This window comes from Mus musculus, chromosome 18 (genome assembly GCF_000001635.26).
Source record: "Mus musculus strain C57BL/6J chromosome 18, GRCm38.p6 C57BL/6J".
Lineage (NCBI taxonomy): Eukaryota > Metazoa > Chordata > Mammalia > Rodentia > Muridae > Mus > Mus musculus.
The window spans coordinates 63,486,846-63,505,445 of record NC_000084.6 but is presented as its reverse complement, the minus strand read 5'-3'; positions in this window follow the sequence as shown (position 1 = coordinate 63,505,445).

Below are 18,600 nucleotides of genomic sequence, written 5' to 3'. Positions count from 1 at the left end.
TATTGGAAGATTGGGGGTTTTCTGAGTCTTTCTCATAGAGGACCCAGTCCTCTGGGAGCCACTGGAAATTCTCCCATCTCAAGTTATCCAGTTGTAAAAGCAGCCCGACTTTGCTTGTGTGGTATGATGCTTAATCTCAACTTCCATTCACATAGACAATGTGACCTGTGACATGCAAAGGGGTATTTCCCATAGACTCCTTATAGTGTATAAACTGAAGAGCAAGTTTCTCTTGAGAATCAGTGAGTTGATGGCTGAGAAGACAGGATCTCCCTGAAACAGGGTGTGGAACTTCATGTGAAAATTTTAAAGATGATTTGAGTGGTCAAGAAACTCCACCCAGTGTTGACTAAGGCAACTTTATTTTTTATTTTCAATTCTTTTTTTTCTTTTTAAAATAACAATGTTAAGTGTGTGTGTGTGAGTGTGTGTGTGTGTGTGTGTGTGTGTGTGTGTGTGTGTGTGTATCTGTGTGTCTGTGTGGTGGTATGTATACCATGAGTAGAGGCTAGAAGTGTCAGATGTCCTTGGAGCAGGAGTAACAGACAGTTCTGAACCATCCAACACAGGTGCTGAGAATCAAACCTGGGTCCTCTAAAAAGCATTCCATGTTCTTTAAGATTTTTTATTTATTTATATTTTCTGCGGAACTACCTGTCCAGATCCCAGCATTTCATATCTTTTTAGTTGAGGGTGTGCATTCTTAGCTGCCATTTTTTTTGAAGTATATATATATATTTACAAAACATTTCAAAGGGATGTTTTTGATGTACCAGAAACCAATTTGACTAGATTCGTAAAACTAAAAGTAAGTAGAAACCCCTTAGATATGGTTAAACAAATGGAGACAAATTTACCTTCCTCTTGGTAAGTTTAAGTTCCCATGGAAATGAGAAGTAAGAGTGGATTCTCTGGGTATTTCCAGAATGATAAGAACTGTATCTCTTAGTTGACAACTTTCTCATAGGTGTGCATGAGCCTCAAAGAAAAGTCCCAGAGACGCAAATAAACTAACATAAGATGACACTTAAGAATGCCAATTTCTTTTTGTACCATCTCATTTTGCTTTACTCACTTTTATGTGTGTGCATGCATGCACATATGCAGATGCAAACGTGCTGCAGTGATGACTGGGAAGCCAAAAGACAGCTTGCAGGAGTCAGTTTTTCCCACCATGTGGGTCCTAGGACTCAAATTCAGGTCATGAGGCTTAGTGGCAAATTCAGGTGCTTAGTGGCAAGCACCTTAAGTTTTCTGAGTCATTTCACCAGCCTCTTAATTTTTATTTCCTGGGCATGTGTGTGTGATTGAGTGCTGTATGGTGCCCATGGTGCCCATGGTAGCCATAGGAAAGCATCAGAGCCTCTGGAGATGCGAGCCATCTGGTATGGGTGCTAAGAACCAAACCCAGGTCCTTTGTAAGAGCACTGAGTGTTCCCAACTATGGAGCTGACTCCTCTGCCCTAGGAAAGTAAGTTTCTTAATGTAAAGGGTTTTTCCCCCTTGACTTTTGAATTTTCCTTTTCTAGAAAGAAACATTTAAACTATAAGCTAAGATGTAAGATGTAAAAAACAGAACTATGTCAGCTGCAATAATTTCAAACATAGCTGAATAGCAGAGGCAGAGCAAGTTTACAAAATTTAAGAAAAACCTGAAGATTCTTCTCAGAGCCCAGCTTGGAGCCAATAGTGCACACTGGCTAGTTTTCTGATTATGAGAGAAGTTTGTACTGGTGTGGATATTCACCATCAATCAAACCAGGTCTTTAGTGCAGCATTGGAAAGTCTAAGAAATAATTCAGATATCTGCGAAGGAATTTGGATGTTGATTCTAAAACAAGCATTACATGTAGAAACGGGAACATGGCTGGTACTATCCACACCTGGGAAGTTGCTTTCAAATCTTTGTTTAAATAATTAGACTGAATCTTTGCTGAAACAAAGAGAGAAATTGCAGAAAGACCAGCAGTGGTTAGATTCTTCAGTGAGGCCTGAGTTTAGCATCTGACCCAACAAAACTGATCAGTCCTACAGGCCCTCCAAGTTCAACCTCCGGTGCTTGTGAAAATGTTCTTGCAATAATTAACACATGAAAGGCAGAACCGAACCGGGACACTTACTGATTGGTGTACTGTGGCAGGTGTCAAGGAAGCCTGATGTTTAATTTTGTAGATGAAGCTCCACTAATTGTAAGCAGGTTCTTGGTTTCCATAGCTTACTTTGTTGCTCTTGGGCCTCGAAGGCAGCCTGGACTGTTGTTACCCCATGCCCTGCAAAGGAGAAACTACTTCTTACCTTTACTGAAAGAATTTGCATAACCCTGCCCTTGACAAACAGTGACCAGATCTGAACCAACACAAAATACCATTCCTTTCCTCTACCTCCCCGGACCATCTTGGGCACAGGCTCTGTAAGCAGGAAGACATTCCCTCACTGCCTGCTGTAGTTTGGGTCCTGAATGCATCTTACAGGCCCATGTGCTTCAGCCCTGTTCCCTAGCTCCACACGACTGAATGCTGGTGGGACCTTTAAGAGATAAAACCCCCTGTGTTGGGGGTGGGGGGACGTCAAGTCATTTAGAGCATGCCCTATAGAGGATGTGGGGGGGGGGGGCAACTCTAGTCTCTTTCTTCTTTGCTTCCTCACCGTAGATGAACTGTTTTGCTTTAACACACCTTTTTCATCTTGTACTGCCGCAGCACCACACACACACACACACACACACACACACACACACACACACAGACACGCACATATACACACACACCTGCCCCATCAAAAGGCCTGACCATGGATGTGAAACATTTAAAATGAACCTTTCTTCTTACTGACTGTCCTAGGCTTTTCCTGTAGCAATGGGGATCTAAATAAGACACCATCTCTAATTCTTCAGTTGGGAAGAACTTCTTTGCTTTCGGGCTTCCAGTTCATTGCTGAGATATTAGCACAATTGTTTCGAGGCTAGCAGAAGTTGTAATTTCCAACTTCCTCCTTTAAAATCTGAACTTGTGGGTGTGTGTACACTTGATGCAAGGCAGCGTGCTTAAACAGCACTCCTGGGAGCTGAGAAGTTACCGCTGCAGTCCAGGGTAACTCGATTTCCCTGTGCGGCCACTGTCCTAGGACTGAACCCTTGTGTTTTTCTGGTTCATGGTAGGTTGCCTGGAGTTGGCAAATACAGCCTGTCTCATGGAATTAATTGTTTCTACAATTTGGTGTGAGCGAGATTGAAAAAATATGTTAAAAAAAAACTTGGCAAAAACCAAAGTGGTATTTAGAACGATTGAATTGAATTGAATCTGGACTATTGGAATCCAGGCAAGGAATATTTTCAGGAGTCAAAATCAAATTACCATATATTTACAGAGCATCTTCTATGAGAAAAAAAACAATGGAGTCAGGCTAAAGGGAAGGGACACTCTTGTCCTGCAGCTCAATAGCCTGAGCCCAGCTGGGGTCAGGGTGCCCTGTGACCATTATGCACCACCATGTAGACCTGCCTGTCCCTCTCTGAAGTCGTCTTTCTAACCTTCTGAACTTCAGGTCAGCGGGACTTTCCCGTGCACAGGCAGAAAGCTGCCTCTGCAGCTGGCTTTCCCCCAAGCATGATCCTGGTTGCATTGAGAGACCCAGAAGGCTGTGCATCCAACTTTCCCAGGGAGTGGATGATTTAAAGTGCTGCCTTTGGAGCGCTCCTTGGCAGGAGGAGAGCAGTTAGCAAGAAATTCTCTGCTGAGAACACCCGATTATCAGCAGCCATTCATAACACCCTGTCTGCGCTCTAAAAGCCTTCATTAGGAAGGCAAAGGGAGGGACCGAGCCCTCCAGACTCAGCCTGTTTGGCCTTTGGAATTCATAGGCACGCACTCAGGCTCCCTGGTTCCACTGCAATTGATTACTTTAGAATCCTCTTCTTCCTAAATGTCCAAAAAGGTATTAGAATGCTTCCTGTGGGTCCTCTCCTTTGATACAGCACCCTCGTGTTTCTGACAATTTGCCAGCATTTTTACTCTTTCAAAACTCAAACAGATATGCAGGAAATCCCAAAGAATAGGAGGTAAAGGACCGTTCTTCTAGTATCTTAATCACACATGGTGTGTAAGCAAATTCACTCTACAAGGATGGATGGCTAAGTAAAGAAATGGGATGGTCTGACTGCTTTATATTATATTTTTCTGCTGGTTTGTAATTTTTCACGTGATACACTACTGTTTAGTTCAGCAGTGACTTGAACTCAGTAAGTTCCACCTGACGCTGTCTTTTCTTTTTAGTTTCTTCAAAATGACATGATTCTCTCCAAATGTATTTATCTGCAAAGCAAGCGTCCGACTGAGGTTCTTCCCCCACCCCACCCCCCGCACCCCCAATACAATATTTTTATTGACTACTTGGAAATTTCACATAATGTACCTTGATCACATTCACTTTCAAGTCCTCCCAAGTCAGCCCCTAACCCTTGTTGATGTCTCCCTCAATCTCTCCCAAAAGAAGAAGGAGGAGGAGGAGACAGAGGAAGAGGAGGAGGAGGAGGAAGGGGAGGGAGATGAGGAGGAGGAAGAGGAGGAAGAGGAGGAGGAGGAGGAGGAGGAGGAGGAGAAAAAAGTCATGAGGCCAGGTTAGATCAAGGGTTTTTAAAAGAGCTACTTTCTTCTTAAATTGATGCAACAGGAGAGGGCTTTACAATTTGGTTGCTTTTTTTCCCTGGCAGTATTTCACCGATCTAACCCAGAACTTTCTCTGCAGCCCATCACAGCCCATGTCTGCTGGTCTCTCTCTGGGTGCTTTCTCTGGTGTACAGCCCCCCACCCCCACCCCAGGGTGGTTCCTCCTGCTTTGATTCCTTTTGTGCCTTGGTCTGCGTTTGTTCCATGCCTCTCCCACTGAAGCTCTGTGGACTGTCTTCTCTGAAGTGGGACTCCTGTCTCTGACACAAGCCTGTATCCAGCCATGTCCTCTGCGGCTTATCAGACTTGTCCCTTGAATGCCACGTTAGGACCTGCCTCTCTCCAAGATGGTAGTTGTGACCACTCCCACTTCTCTGTCCACTGAAATTCAGGATAAGGCATTCTTGTTGGCTCCTGCCTCTTTCTCAGTGAAGTTCACCAGCCAACTCCCAGGTGCCTACCCTAAAGGATTCTCAATTGTATCCCTCTGCTTCCGTGGCTCAGTCAGTAAATCCCACAGACACTGTCTTTCCTTTTTAATCTTCCCTGAGACAGCTGTAAGTCAGCCATGCCTCTCCTCACACACCCCTACTTCTCACTGTGACTTCTACCCCACCTCCCTCTCCCTGCTGTGACCACTCCCAGCCAGTCTTCCTGGAGACATCCGAGCACTTTCCCCAGGCAGAAGTCCAAACATACCACGTTTTCATCAATTCTTACAGTTACAAAGAATAAATCTAAACTCAACCTCATAGCCAGGGCGTGCTCTACAGTTGGGTCCCACTCACTTTCTTTCAGATCTTTCTTATTTATTTATTTGTTTGTTTGTTTATTATCATGCTTAACTCCTCTGGGGATCTTGGACTTTTTTGAATACGAGTACAGCTTTTCTCGGTGTGCCTTGCTTTGCTGTCTCTGCTCCTCAGTGTTTGGAGGATGTGTATCTTCGTTCTTTGAGTCCTTGGAGTCCTATCAGTATCCATGAGTTGAAATGTCCTCTGAGCAGCTCCAGCTCTTGCTGCATCCCACATCCAACTGACGGGGGACATTCTCTATCCAATTATGTGACACTGTATCTGCTTTATTCTTCATGTGTATGTGTGTGTGTGTGTTTGTATGTTTGTGGGGGGTTGTGTGTGTGATGTGTGTGTTGTGGGGGCTTTGTGTGTGTACATGATGTGTATAGTGTGTATGTGTCGTGTGACTGGAGGGACTGTGTGGGATGTGTGTGTTGTGGGAGTTGTATGTGTGTGTATGATGTATGTGTTGTGTGTGTGTGTGTGTGTGTGTGTGTGTGGTTGTCCGCTTGTGGTGGGTTGTGTGCTGTGTGTGGTTGTATTTTTGTGGGGGGTTGTGTGTGTGTGTGTGTGTGTGTGTGTGTGTGTGTGTGTATGTGTATGTGTATGTGTATGTGTATGTGTATGTGTATGTGTATGTGTATGTGTATGTGTGAGCTCTGTGTGTGCGGTATGCATTCGCACACTGTGCTGGGCATTAACTGACGGCCTCACCCATAGGCAGTGATCCGCTTCTCTCCATCCTCAGCTCTCTACTTCTTACTTGGTTTTCAACTGTTTCTTCCTTAGCTTAGCTAACAGCTCCCATTCCCTCTTGTTAGTTTCTTAGGACCCACCATCTTTGTGTAGCCACTTCTCTATCATCACTTGCTTCCCTGTCTCTAAGCCCAGCAAACTACTTTGAAATTAAGCTTCGCAATTACACACAAGTTTCATGGTGCAGATGTGAGCCAAATGTCTATTGAATTTATTTTAATAGGAAGGATAAAATTTATTGTTGAAGGATATGCTTTGACAATGAAAGTTAAATGAACTGGTCTGTAAAGTGAGTTCGTTGAGCTAGATTCATAGGCCTTTGCTTACTTGCTGTGTAGTACACACCTGGCCTTATTTATTTTATCTACAAAATCTGAAAACGGCATTATAAAGCTTACTAGTGAGGACAGTTGACTCTACGAAATCCTTGATCTTCTCCTGAACTGCTGTTGTTTCTGGAACATCAACCAGGGGCATGCTGCATGCCAAGCGTGTGTTCTGTCACTGAGCTACAGTGAGGCTCTTCCTGGTTCTTTGTAGTGTCTCAAAATTGATTATCATACACGCGTGTTGTTAGTCTCTCAAGAATTCTTTAACATGGGTATTTTATGTTTGTCTCTAACTTACAAAAGTGATTGATATACATGTATGTTAAATTAGTGTCCCATGAATTCTTTAGCATGGCATTTTATTCTTCTCTCCAATTTACAATTTCCATAATACAAATCAATTTACATGTGATATAACTTACAAATTACATAATAATCTAATTTACAAATGATGCAAGTCAGGTTCTGGAGTGATGGCTCAGCTCTAAAAGCCCTTGTTGATCTGGCAGAGAGCTCAAGTTCAACTTCCAGCATCCATAAGGTTAACAGACAACTACAAGTCCAGTTATAGGGGATTCAACATGCCCTTTAGATCTGCTGAGTCACTGGATGTGCATATGGTCCACACACATACACACAGGCATTCATATACATAACATGTACATAAAATAAGTAAATTCCTAAAAATGATAAAAACAAAGGAGGAACATGAGGCACAGTGTATGGATAGTGTATCAACTAACTGGCAAAGTTCATGTTTTTACTCAGAGCTTGTAATTGGAGGTAAGATTTTCCTGATTGCTGTTATTAAAGTATAACAAAATATACTTGTATAACATCTGCCATGTAGCAGATATTTAATTATATAGTAACAACTATTTTAATTTGTAATATAATTATAATTGAATATATTATAATATAGTAAATATAATTATAACTGAATTGCAGAACCTTTCACTTAATTATCCACATTGGGCATTTGAGCATGGAGATTTTATGCTTAGCAAAGGGGTTGGCACGTCCTCTTTAACTTATGGGGATGATGATATTTTGTGGGGCAGAAGATTCCTGTGGCAAAGAAGCAATGAGAACAGATGTCAGAATATCCCATATCCAGCTATGATTGAGATTTTGCTATTTTCAAAATCATGTGAAGTCTAGCTATAGCATAAAGGTCATGGGTCAGGCACAGACTTCTCTCCCAGGGGACAGTGCCTTCTCCCTGTGCTGGCAGCCTAAGGGATCTCAGCTATTCATCTTTGTCTTCCATCTTGGAGTCTCTTGTCATTCATGGCTGTATAGATGAGACTAGCTGGCCCAGGGGCTTCTGGGTTTTCTTTTGCCTTCACCTCCCGTCTCTTCATAGCAATACTGAGATTACAGATGTGTGCTATCATGTCTGGCTTTATGAACCCAGTCTTCACGCTCATCCACCAAGCCATCTCCCTAACTCTGTTACTTAGAAGATTTGTACACTAAAAATGTTGATCTAAACTTTTTATATAATAGACATTCTTCTATCCATTCAGAAATGAGATCAATGTGTCTAACTGGCTTGGGGTCACAATTCATTCCTGGGAACTCCTAAGTTTTTACTCTCAACCAGGAGGCACTGTGTTGTTCTCAGTGACTGAAAGCCTCTGCAGTCTCACAATCGTCTCAGAGTTTGTGGCTGCTTCCTGAGCCTGCCTGGGTATATTGTCCCACATATTTCCTCTTGTGAAGAAGTCTGTTTCAAATTTGTTGTTTTTCTTTTGTTTTGTTTGTATGTTTTTTGTTGTTTGGTTTTTTTTTTTAACCCTCTCTTGAATGGTGAAGGGACACACTTAGTTATAGTAGGGCTGCTTTACACCCAAGGCCTTGGCATCAATTTTAGCCTCTGAAAAAACTACAAAACATCACCAAGACCTTTTCTGAGCTGTTCAAGGGGCCACAACCAGTAGATAGTTGCCGATATCATACTGCACTTACTGTTGGTATTTTCCATTCTTAGTATCAGTTTTCTTGTCTTGTTCCTTGGCTCTAAATAATAGCAAATTTTTGTGGCTGAGACTTTGAATAAGAAAAGTTCAAGAAAAAGAAAATAAGATGCTCCTGGATGACAAGTCTGGCTGGGAACCGTTTCCTCTGCTTATTAGGAATCTGGTCAATCAATAAACTGTCTCCAATTGGTTTCTTGGAAAAAAAAGATCCTCTCTCTTTCTCTCTCTTTTCTTGTAAAAATTCTAAAGCTTTAAAATAAGGAAATCAAGTATAAAGATAACCTTGAACCCCCATTCCTGTGCCTTAGTAATCTGAGTGAAGACGGGTCTTTGAGGGGCAGAGACCTGAGGATTGTAGGATATGTGTTGCCCTGGTCAGTAAAGCTGCTCACTCTGCCTCTCCTGCACGGGTAGTCTGCAATGGCTGGAAAGTGGTGTCCATGAATAATGCATGCTGTGTTCCTGCCCTGCATCAGCCAGTCTAATGCATATGCATTTAACGAAACTGCCAGCCAGGATCTCCTAAACTGAAGTTTCCTGCCTAGCAGAGCAGGATGTAACTTGTTTGGGGGTGGGGGGGGGGCATTTCCATTGCTTCCCACAAGCTGTACGCATCCCAGTCCTCCTTTAACTACACCCGTGCCTTCCACAAAGGCGGAGGGTATGAACCATGAGTCCCAGAGGCTCCCGTAGCTGCTTTCAAGCTGGGGAATGTTATTTCACTGTCTAAATCCCTGGGCTCAGCAGCCCTCCTCACTGAATGATTACAGAGAACAAAGGAGCAACTCAATCACTTGGGGAAAGAAAACAAAACCAAACCCCAAACACTTAGAATGCTTTCAGGGTCAGACAGCACTCTCTGATGAGAGTTAAATTATTAAAATAACAGGAGTTCTGGGAAAGACCTGACTGTGTTTGCTGGATGACTTGGCTTCGGTCTAAAACCCTTCACTGAGTGAGATCAAGTTTATTTGGAGAGGAAGCCTAAGAAACGGGGATTAAAACTGGTCAGCGGTATGATTCATCATAGGTAGGATTCAACATTGCAGGCTCACATGTTCGCCATTTTCCCAACCGAAGAACCCACAGGATAAGGAAAGCAGGGTAGAACCTGGAAAGCCAGTTTGGAGACCTCTAGGTCTGGATGCATCCACCTTTCTGGAAGTGACTCTTCCCATTGACAATCCAGAATTCTACTTACATAGTGTCTTAGTCAGGGTTTCTATTCCTTCACAAACATCATGACCAAGAAGCAAGTCAGGGAATTCAGCTTACACTTCCACATTGATGTTCATCACCAAAGGAGGTCAGGACTGTAACTTAAGCAGGACAGGACACAGGAGCTGATGCAGAGGCCATGGAGAGATGTTACTGGCTTGCTTCCCCTGCCTTGCTCAGCTTGCTGTCTTATGGAACCCAAGACTACCAGCCCAGAGATGGCACCACCTACAATGGGCCCTCCCCACTTGATCACCAGCTGAGAAAATGCCTTACAGCTGGATCTCATGGAGGCGCTTCCCCAACTGAAGCTCCTTTCTCTGTGATAATGCCAGCCTGTGTCAAGTTGACACTCAAAACCAGCCAGTACATATAGCTTAGTTAAAAAAAGCCTTTTTTTTTTTTTTTTTTTTTTTGAAAACAAATCAAGTACACCCTTCCTATCGCTCTTGGAGCTGCTTCCTGCCTAGTGTGTCCCTTTTGCTCCCTAAACCTGTTTCTGTCATCCCTCCTCAGGCATCCTTTGTTTCTTTTGGTATTTCTAATGATCATTTGAAGTAAGTTCTATGATCAACCCAGCCTATTGACTACCTGGTCTACCAATGGATGGACAGACCCAGGTTTTCAGCACCTTCTCAGGGGTTAGGGTTGGGGTTTTGATGAAACTAAGAAGCAAGATAATTTAAGGCATGGAAGACGTGGTGGGAGGTGTTCTGGCTGGTTTTGTGTATCAACTTGACACAAGCTGGAGTTATCACAGAGAAAGGAACCTCCCTTGAGGAAATGTTTCCATGAGATCCAGCTGTAAGGCATCTTCTCAATTAGTGATCAAGGGTGGGAGGGCCCATTGTGGGTGGTGCCATCCCTGGGCTGGTGGTCCTAGGTTCTATAAGAGAGCAAGCTGAGCAAGCCAGCGGAAGCAAGTCCTTACTTTTTTAACATCCCTCCATGGCCTCTGCATCAGCTCCTGCTTCCTGACCTGCCTGAGTTCCAGTCCTCACTTCCTTTGGTGATGAACAGCAGTGTGGAAGTGTAAGCTGAATAAACCCTTTCCTCCCCAACTTGCTTCTTGGTCATGATGTTTGTGCAGGAATGCAAACCCTGACTAAGAGATGAAGCATCAGCAGCCCCCTTGTACAGAAGGGCATTGCACTAAGTATTTCATTAAGTACTACACTAAGTAGTATACTAAGCACTGCTCGAAGTACTGGATGAAGTACTCTACATGTACATAAGTACTCTAAGTCCGTACATAAGGATACTGCACACAGAGGCAAAGTGTGTGGTTTTTTTTGAACTGCATGTTCAAAATGGTGCTGTCACTATGATCTGAGATGGAGTTTATTTGATCTCCTGATGTAACAAGGTCAGCGATCAGACACACGGGCCCTAATGAAAAAACTCAGTAGTTTCAACAGTTGGTTTTCAAGACCCCTCAATGATCATCACTGTGACCTACCCATCAGCTCTAACTGCAGTTGTGGAAAGCAGCCGGTGCGAGACTGATATGACACAGCTCATCTGTGTGACCTCCAGGATCAGATGTTCAAGGTCAACTGGCGGCGAGTAACAGGGATGCAGAAACAAGCAAGGGTCAGCTACTGAAAATGGAAGGCAGCTGCTTTGTGTTGCGGCTGGTGATGCTCATCACAGTTATTGCCCTCAGGAGTCCGGAGACGTAGGCACCGTTCCTTAGATGGTTACATTCCAGAGCGTGACTCTGAAGCCTCGAGGGAATGACTGTCCAAGCAGAAGATCCATCTTTATGATTGCAGACCCCGTTTTTAGTGAATGCCCGGCAGACAGTTGCAGCCGATGCTGCTGGGGCTTCCTTTGAATTCTTTGCATATCTTGTTTATTAACAAAGAGGTGGCAGCGGCTCTCTTTCCTGTTTGTTTTCTCATTGGCTTAACCCATCAGCTAATCAGAAAACTCAGTTAATCAGCACCCTTTGTCCCTTAAGGCGAGCCAAGTCTTTGCAAAAAATAAAAACCGAATCATAAAACCAAACAGTGCTGCCTTTGTGTGCATGGTTTTGGTTTTAATCACCAGCTCCTTCAGCCATCCCATAGGCTATGCCACTGCAGGTACTATTAACAGACTATCAACATGAGATTCACATGGATAATCTATTTTAACTCCCTGAGACTGATGAGACCCGCCCCCTCCTTGAGGCTCTGGGCGAATATTCGGAAAGGTTAAGATCACATCCCTATTAATTATCAGTTCTTTAAACTCTTATCGTCAATGCTCCTCCTGACGTTCATTTTCTTGTAGAGAAGCAAAGGTTTGGGGGATGGGACATGCTGGCTGTAGTTTGCAACTATTGGACTCTCCCGTGCTACCTTAGTTAAACGGGAGCACAGGAAAATTAGCTGGCTGGACTTACGACAACAGTGCCTATTCTGAACACTCCATAGACACCCTGGGCAAACGACACTAGAATTGAAAAGGGACTCTGGCCAGCTTGAGCATGGTGAGCATGGCTCTGGCAGGCCTTGCCCTACTTTTCCATTCCCTCTGCCTTGCTAAAACTTGTTAGATTACATCCCCAAAGTTAGCCACTGAGGTCTGTTCCCTTATTTGTCCACTTCCTCCTCCTGAGGCTGACCACCAAGGTGCAGCATTCAAAGTATTGCAGTCCAGGAATTGAAAGCCCCCATTGGCTCATCCAATTAACACACCCAATCAAAATTAAACACCTCATCTTAACATGGCACTTCCCCTTGTACCTTTACAAACTGCCATTTTCTTATGGGCCATGTCTGTCTCCTCTCTATTCAGGGGCAGCCCTTTGTCCCACTCTGGGACAAACACCCCTCCTCCCTCTCCCTTGTTCCCTTTCCTTTCTTTCCTCTCTCTCTCTCTCTCTCTCTCTCTCTCTCTCTCTCTCTCTCTCTCTCTCTCTCTCTCTCTCTCTTGTCTTTGTTGTTTATTCCCTGCCTTTCATCCCTTTGGGACAAATCAAACTCCTTTGTCCTGAGAACTCGGTCTCTGAAATCCCAAGCTTATTCTTTCCCTTTCAGCAACCTCAGCAGATTGTTCCAGCTTCTGAAAGCGGTGTCTCAGTCAGGGCTGTCTCAAATACCTGTTGTGCTCTCACAAGCCTCAGTGAACTGTGGGTGGCCATGAGGCATTTCCTAGTGAGCCGAAGGAACTAATATGGCCGGTTCACATACACATGTTTATTTGCATGTGAAGTTTGCTGTGATTGACACAAACGCCCTCTTCTGTCCAATTAAGCAGGCTTTTTGTGTCGCTTGAGGATCCTAAGTGTCACCCTCACGTTTTGACTCTCTCCGTGTCACAACCTTTTAGTCTCTCTTGCTTACTTTTAGTAGCGCAGGGTGAGCTGACGACACGAAGTAGCAACAGCGACAGTTTAGCAGAAGAGAATAGTGGACAATAGATAGATAGACAGCAGATAGCTGCAAAAGGAAGCAGAGATTCAGGGCTGGTGGCTCACAGCGTCACATGCATCAGGAGCCACAGAGAAGCTGTGGCCGCTGCCTCCTGAGTGCTGGGAACTGCGACAGCCTCCATATCATCACGAAGCCGCTGAAGAGCTCAAGAGCAGCATCTGCGCAGAGAAAGCGGAGACCGCAGCGAACAGAGAAAGGACTTATAGCTGAGGCCGAACGAAGGGTGGAAAGCCGTAGACAAGAAATCGATGGCCCTGGTCATATCCTTGGGACCTAGAGTCTCGGATGCAACAGGTTTAGAAGCCTTAGCAATGGCCATTGGCATGAGCTGAGGAATCTCAATACCCAAGCCTGCTCCGAAGAAGTAGCAGCTCCCACTGCTGCGGAGGACCAAGGCCATGAATAGAGCTGAGTCCCTTAGCAGAGGCTTCCAGGAGAGTTTCAACACTAGAGGGCGCCACTTGAGGTTGCTGGCTGCTGGCTCCTGGAGCTGTTGCTATTGCCAATTTCTCTTTTGTCTTATCTCCTGGGGACTTCTTGTCGCCTGTAGGGGGCACAGAGGTCCTTGTGCTCACAGATGAGCTCTGGGGAAAACAGGTGTGTTAAACACAGTAGGGTTTTCTCTTCAAAGGGAGAGGTATAACCTGTTTTCCATCTAATAGGTCAGAAGCAGAGGTGGTTAATAGCCTGGTGACCTTTGTGCTACCTGTATGACTGAGACCATACCAGATCCTCTCCAGACACTTAAGATGTCACATGTAGTCAATCTATAGAATCTATCTTTATGGAAGAGGGGACATGTGTGTTACCATGTAAGCTTTATTGTACAGACAGAATTGAGTCTAGTTATCATCAGAAAACATTTTTCCCCTCTAAATTGTACTGTGCTTAAACACACCTGAAATAAATGACCCACTGTCTACTCAATGTCAGACTCTCAAAGTTCAAACTGACACTGGCTACTGAGTCAGGTTTAACTAGACTTCATACTTGCCTCAAGCGGATCAACACTCAGCTGGCTGGGGTGTTTTCAGAGACCCCTGCAGTCTCCTGAGAAATGAAGCACAAGGACAAAGAAGCAAGAACAAGTTGGAAGATGTAGTAAGTGGAAGATGGAGGAAAGAGCGCTCCCAGCTAGTAGGGATGGATCCCAAGTGGATCCCAGCCTAGGGAGTGAGGTTTAGGGGTTCTTTATGGAAGATCCAGGTGTATAGAATTTAACGTGGTCCGTGTGACAGCACATGGGGCTCTTCTACCACAAGATCTCTTTGTCCCTTTGTGTCAATCTGCCTGTTAGAATCTGTCACTCTCGTGTCTCTCTGCTAGCTACTGTCAAGTGCCAAGGGCTATAAAAGCTGCAACAGGCAAACTCCTGAAGAGCTTCTCTGTGTCTGCTCTCAGTGTCCATCCTGGTACAGCAGAAGGACCTGGATGGATTAGATGCTTGGTCACAGTGCTGTCCCAGCCTGGTCCTTACCCACTAGGTGGAATGGCCCTGTAATACACAAGCTGGGTGACACCATCCTTCGATTTCACACCCGTCTCGTGTTAACCGAGGAGGTTAAGGTCTTCTTGTGACCTCTGTGACACCCCTGTTCCTCGGTTTATGTGACCATTCCACCTCCTGGTGTTAGGTGACTTGCCACGTCCCGCTTCCTCTGCTCACAGTCTCCTTCCCCAGGTATGGGCTTAGCTGCATCCTTTCTTGTCCATCATTTTGATTTCTTGTTTCATTTCTGGAACCCAGGCAATGCCCAGCATGTGATACATGGTTAATTATTGACAGGTGAGTAAGTGAATGATGACTTTGATCCATGGAATACAAAAGGAATGAAGGAGATGGAAGGAAGGGAGAAATGTTTGCTTGGTTGTTCAGTTTGTTCTACAGCTACTTGCTGTATCATTCATGTGATCAATGGGTTGGGTGTTGCACATCTTTTCCACCTTGAGCTTATAAATTAACAGAAAGTAACAATGTAACATGGGGGGGGGGAGGGTTGACGGAAACAAGTATTGTCAAATTAGAAACATGGTTTTCAAGACTTGAAAGCAGACAGCAATGGCTCCTTTCTTGCTCACACAAGTATGGGAATCTGGTCTCTGGGGTGGACCTGGTAGGAATCTTAGCACGTGATCCTGGGAACCAGCTGGGTGGCAGACCCTTCTCCAAGTGTTTTCTTCTAAGTCACTATTCTATGTCACATATAAGTGACAGTCTGTCAGTCCACTACAGTTAGGACTGCCTTGATATAAAGACCACATGCTTCTGATATTTCTAATGTTTCTGTTACTCTAGGATGCTATTGAAAGCAAGACTGTCAGTATGCCAGTTATGTAGACATGAACAAGAGGGAGCATTAAGGGAAGCAGGAAACACTAGGAAGAGAGGACTTGGGAGGAAGGGTTCGGAGTGATGCACCAGAAGTAACTTGGAGGTTTGTACTTAGTATTCAGTATGGACTGAGAAAAGGCACTGTTGCGTTGGTTTCAAGGTTTCACCCAAGTCCCCACTGGGCAGATGCTGGACCTCTTTTTTGGGTCTCCCAGAGTTTGCTACACTAGCGACTTCCTCAAGATACCAGTGGAAGATGAATATGGCCATTCCTTCCTGTGCTGCCTTTTGTTTGTTTGTTTGTTTGTTTGTTTTCTGTCAGCTTGAAAGAAGCCAGAATCATTTTGGATGAGGAAGTCTGACCTGAGAAAATGGCTTCTTCATAAGACTCGACTGCAGGCAAGTCTGTAGGGCATTTTTAAAAACTAGTGATTGATTTGATATAGGAGGGCCCAGCCCATTGTGGGGGATGGTTCTGGGATATGTAAGAAAACAAGTTGAGAAAGCAAGCCAGCCAGGAACACTCCTCCCTTAGCCTTGGCATCAGTCAGCTCCTGCCATGAGGTTCCTGCTCTGCTTGTACACACACACACACACACACACACACACACACACACACACACACGGTGGGGGAGGGGGAAGAAACAGAGATACAGAGGCACAGAGAGACAGACAGAGAGGGAGAGACACAGAGAGGGAGAGGAACAAAGACAGAGACAGAGACACAGAAACAGACAGGGAGAGGGACACACACACACAGAGACAGAGAAAAACTGACAGAGATGGAGACGGGGAGAGAGACAGAGAGAGAGACAGACAGAGAGAGAAACTTGAGATCATCCTGCATTATCCTCAGATGTGCTGGTATGACAGCCATGTACCAGTACATTGGGTAGAATTCTAGCAACCATGTCTTATGGCAAGTTGCTATGTCACCTTTTACTCTGGGGCTCAGATAGGACACTATGGTAGCATGCATGGAGACACATGGATCTGTTAGTGACTATGTAGCATTGTGTTTCTGGTGGATGGATGCTACTGAGAATGAATACAAGACATTAGCTTTTACAAAATGTACTTTCTGAGTCTTTGTTTGGGCATGGATACACACTCATACTAATTCTAATCTTCAAATACATTTTGACTATTTTAATTTTATACTAGAAGTCAATGGATGAACCTTGGGTTGAGGAATCTATAGTTTCTCAGTTTTCCAAAAGGAAAATATTATTCTTTGAACACCTTTATCAATATAATTATTTATTCTGTGTAGCCCAGAAATCTAGGGCATTATGAAAGCATACTTATGCCATTGAGTATTAATTATTTTCCAAATTATTCTTGTGCAACCCTTATAAAATATTAAAAGATTTTTGAGCGGGCTGAGGCACTAAAGCATTGTCTGTGGAGATGACTGTGCAGAGCAAGGTATCATTGCAACCTTTGAGATGTCACGGTGTCAAATGCTTATCTTTTGCTCATAGATAATTTCTAAAGACTAACATAAAACTATATGAATGAATGAAGTATTGTGTGACGTTTCACCCCTGCTTGTGCAACGAACATACCAGAGTAAGTGGAATGTGGGGTATGGGGAGAAGCCTGTCAACAGAATCTAAACTGTGATTCTAAAGGAAAAACAAATTCCTGTGTTATCTTACACAATAGAAACTGGAGTATTTTTAACTACAATTAATGTCATGCATTGCATATAACTTTATAATAGTCTATATTTCAAGGTAGCCAGTTTAAATTCAAAGCCACAGAGCTATTCTGTTTTCATAGTCTCCCCCCCCCATAAAAGACTGAATTGGTCATTGCTGTCCCCCACTTAGAGGTGACACTGTTTATCTGCTGAGAGAAACAGTATCCTTTCTCTCCTTTGCTCAAGGTCATGGCCATGGTGTGCTTCTGCTTGAATTTATTATCCTTCCAAGCTAAGCCGAGGCTAAGGCAGATCTCACTCTTCTCAGAAACAACCACTTCTACTCCTGTTCAGAACTGTGGCCGCACTTCCAAGCCTGGCTCTGGGGTAGGCAGTGGTTCCCCCAGGAACATACCACCAGTGTACCCCTCCCTAGCTAGGACTTCTTGAACTCAACCCAACATTTCAGAGCCTTCATTCTAAGTTCTCTCAAAAGCACCACTGTGCTCTTCTGCCTAGATCTTGTCCCAAATAAAGAAGCCTGTGGTGACTAGATAGGACGTGGGACCATTTTCTCCAGTAGTGATAAAAAAAATTGACATGTGGACTTCAGGTATGAAAACCTGGATGATAGAATGCACCTGGTACAGATGTGATCTCAGTATTTGACAGGGCCAGTGGGAAGCGGCACTTTTTCCCTATGTAGAACAGCCTACCTTAGTCTGGGTTTTCTTGCTGTGACAAGACAGCATGAGCAAGGCATATAATGGAAGAACATTTTCCTTGGGACTGGATTACAGTTTCAGAGGTTCAGTCCATTATCATCATGGCAGGAAGCATGGCAGCATGAAGGCAGACATGGTAGTAGAGGAGCTAACAGGAGCTACATCTGATCGAAAGGAAGCCAGGAGGAGACTCTTCTGTGTGCAGCCAGGAGGAGACTCTCTTCTGTGCGCAGACTGTGTGCTGTACTGGGCAGAACGTGAGCGTATATGAGACCTCAGAGCCATGCCTCCATGGTGACACACTTCCTCTAACAAGGCCACACCCCCTCCAATAAGGTTATACCTCTTAATAGTGCCACTCCCTGTGTCTAAGCACTCAAATACATGACTCATTCACAGACCATATGAAGCCTAAGAAGAAGGAAGACCAAAATGTGGATGCTTCAGTGCTTCTTAGAAGGGAGAACAAAATACTCACAGAAGGAAATATGGAGACAAAGTGTGCAGCAAAGACTGAAGAAAAGGCCATCCAGAGACTGCCCCACCTGGAAATCCATCCCATTTCCAGCCATCAAACCTGGACATTATTGTGGATGCTGGGAAGTGCTTGCTGATCGAAGTCTGATATGGCCGTTTCCTGAAAGACTCTGTCAGAGCCTGACAAAAACAGAGGCGGAATCTCACAGCCAACTGAGCATGGGGTCCCCAATGGAGAAGTCGGAGAAAGGAA